Source organism: Octodon degus, unplaced genomic scaffold (genome assembly GCF_000260255.1).
Source record: "Octodon degus isolate 3935 unplaced genomic scaffold, OctDeg1.0 scaffold00019, whole genome shotgun sequence".
In the NCBI taxonomy this organism is placed as follows: Eukaryota; Metazoa; Chordata; class Mammalia; order Rodentia; family Octodontidae; genus Octodon; species Octodon degus.
Window position 1 is genome coordinate 6,973,843 of NW_004524595.1, and position 3,372 is coordinate 6,977,214.

General features: G+C 37.9%; 1 protein-coding gene across 23 annotated transcripts in view; it reads left to right on the top strand.

Annotated features, from left to right (window-relative positions):
* Window positions 1-3,372, top strand: part of Dtnb (dystrobrevin beta) — a 439,182-nt gene that overhangs the window by 369,871 nt on the left and 65,939 nt on the right. The window lies entirely within an intron of this gene.

Below are 3,372 nucleotides of genomic sequence, written 5' to 3' on the forward strand. Positions count from 1 at the left end.
AGGACAAAAAAATAAATAAATAAAAATTTTTTAAAAAATGGAAATGGAAAGAAGCAGTCAGTGCTCTAATTAGCTTTGTCTCCTTTTTTTTCAATTGTTTGTACTTTTTTTTTCTTAATTTCTTATACATTGCTCCAGTTTTTTCTTCTTCCAATTTTATGTGTATATATCTGGTAATGTGAATAGCTGGTTGTAAGACAATACCATGTATTACAACAAATACTGTGAAATTCATATTACTTTGTGAAGTAAAATTCTGTATGAGTTGTCAAAAATTAATTAATTTTTTAAAAAAAGATTGAGGCTATAGGTTTGAGCAGGAAGAAATAAGATGCCATTTTCACCACAGTGTAGCAAGGATGCATACTGTTGACATAATTTGTCACTGTTAATGTTGACCTTAACCACCTCAGTAGTGTCTCTCAGGTGTCTCTAACATAAAGTTACCGTTTTCCCCCTTTCCACACTATACTCTTTGGAAGGAAGCAAGTTCACACAGATCTTACAGAAATGGGGAGTTAAGTTTCATCTTTTTGAGTGTAGAATATATACATACAGTAAGTGGGGACTATCTGACTCACCGGTGCATCCCTGGGGCTGGAACAGTACCTGGCACATAGTAGGAGTGCCATAAATGGAAAAGTAAATGTACAGCTATTATTGCTTTTATCTAAATGCTCCCCTAAAAGCCCTTGCAGTGTCAGGGGAGGGGCTGCTTTTCAGAGGTGACTAGATCTAGATTATGTGGTGCTAGGATCAGTCCACTGATCGGTTTGGCATAGTTCTGGCTAGTATAGAAAATTTACTCACCTGGCTCCTGGTCTGTGCTTCTATAGATGAAGAAAATCAGCTTAGTTTTTTTTGGGGGGGAGGGGGGGGGAAGAATTTGTACTTTAGTAAAGATCCGCCCACCTAGACTTGCTAAGCTGTTTTACCCCTGTTTATTTAGAAAACACCTTATAAAAAGAGTTACTTATTGACTCTTCAGGCTCTAGGCTGAATGCAAGGTTTCTGTTTCATATGTTTCAGGCAGGACCAATAGTGTACAGAGTGAAGCAATCATTGCAGAGCCCCACAGAGTTTCTGTTCTGTTTGTTTAATGAAAGGGAAACTGGTGTCATCCCTTTCCCTATTTTGTGTCAATGGGCTATCATATTTTTCCCCTTAGTAGTAGGGAGATTGGACCCAAGGCCTTCACACTAAGCTATAGCCTCAGTTCTTTTTTGGTATTTTGAGATTGGGTTGCAGTAAGTTGCCCCATGGCACAGCTACAGTATTCTTAAATGAGAGTCAGAAATATCAGCAGATGTGCACATCACAGCTACATGCTTTCTTCCAGGAAGACCCACAAGTGGGCAAATAAATAGCATATTTATATTAAGGAAATATAAAATGAATCCATAATAAGACACAACCTAACACCCACTAGGACATTAGTGGCAAACCTTTGGCATGCATGCCAAAGCCAACTGTTTCTTATCATTGAAATCTCGTAAAAGGTTTACCATCTATATGTGAAGATCAAGAAGGTGAACAGTACAAGTATTAGCAAGAATATGGGAAAAGTGAATTCTTCACATACTGCTGTGGGAATATAAAACAATGCAGCCAGTTTGGTGACTGTTTCTCAAGAGGCAATTACTTCTCTGGGATTTCATATGTGGTGGTTCACATTTGTAATCCCAGCACTCACTAGGCTGAGGCAGCACGATTGCAAGTTTGAGGCCAGCCTGGGCTACATAGTAAGTTGAGGGGTGGCCTGAACTGTATGTAGCAAGATCCTGTCTCGAAAACAAAACAGGCCATCAAGTTAACTCGGGGACTAAGCACCTGCTTAGGCAAGCACAGGGACTGGGGTTCAATCCCCTATACCTTATGCTGAGCTGGCCCTGCCCCCAGACCCGCTGAGCCAGCCACCAAATCCATTATAATCCCAATACCGGGGAGACTAAAAACAGGAGGATCACTACAAGTCCAAGCTACATAATGAGACCCTGTAAGAAGTACATCGAAAGAAAAACAGCAAAACAAAAAAGTAGTTACCATATGGCCCAGCAATTCCACTTCTAGATATAAACTCAAGAGATATAAAATCATAACTGTAGCTGGGTATGGTAGTGTATGCCTATAATCCCAGCCCTTGAGATGCTAAAGCAGAAGGATTGGTACAAGTTTGAGGCCTGTCTAGAATCGAAACCCTGTCTCAAAACACACACACAAAAAAACCTTCTCTAAGTAAATGTTCATAGCATTACCCAAGATAGCCCAAGGGTAGAAATGGCCTAAATGTCCTCCAATATTGAATAAATAAATAAAATATGGCATACCTATATTACAGAATATTATTCAGCAGTAAAAAGCATGAATGAACCTCGAAAAGCTTCTGCAGAATAAAAGTCAGACAGACATAAAAGACCACATATTGTATGATTCCATTTATATGAAATACATAGAATAGATAAATCCATAGACAGAATAGTGGAATGGGGAATGAAGAATGACTTACTAATGAATGTGGGATTTCCTTTGGGGATAATGAGAATACTCTGGAATTGGTGATTTTACAGCCTCATAATTACACTAAAACCCATACATTCTGTACTTTAAAGGAGTAGATTTTATGGTATGTAAATTATACAGCTTTTTAAAACTCACCATTAGGAATATCATCCCCACTGGGATAATTAAAAACCAAAGACTAATAACAAATATTGATAAGGGTATGGAATTGGAACTTTCATTCTATCAGTGGCATTGTAAAATGGTACAGACACTTTGGAGCAGTTTGGCAGTTCCTCAAATGTTTTTAAATTCAGTGTTACCATATAACTCATCAGTCCCATGCCAGTGTGTTTACCCAAGAGAAGTAAAAACATTGACATACAGCTGAGAGAGAAAAGTTCATAGCTTCATTTATAATGGCTGAATACTGGAAACAGTGAAATACTACTGAAAAACAAAAAGAATAAAAAGAAACTACTGATTTCATGGATGAGCTTCAAAAATCTCATTTTGAGTGGAAGCCAAAAGCAAAACCTCTATTTTCTATTATTCTATTTCTATGAAGTTTCTAGAGAATACAAACTAAAACCTTGTCAGTGGTTGCTGAGTTGGGGTGGGGGCAGTTGACAACAAATGAGCATGTTGTGGTGATGGAAGATATTCTAAATACGGATTATGGTGAGTAATGGCACAGTTGTTAAAATTGACTAAGACCCATTGAGTTGTACACTAAAATGGGTGGATTTTATAGTACGTAAATTACACCTCAAGACTCAGCAGTTTTAAACTCTGGATATATTTAAATCAGAAAACATTCTCTCTCTCTCTCTCTCTCTCTCTCTCTCTCTCTCTCTCTCTCTCTCTCTCTCT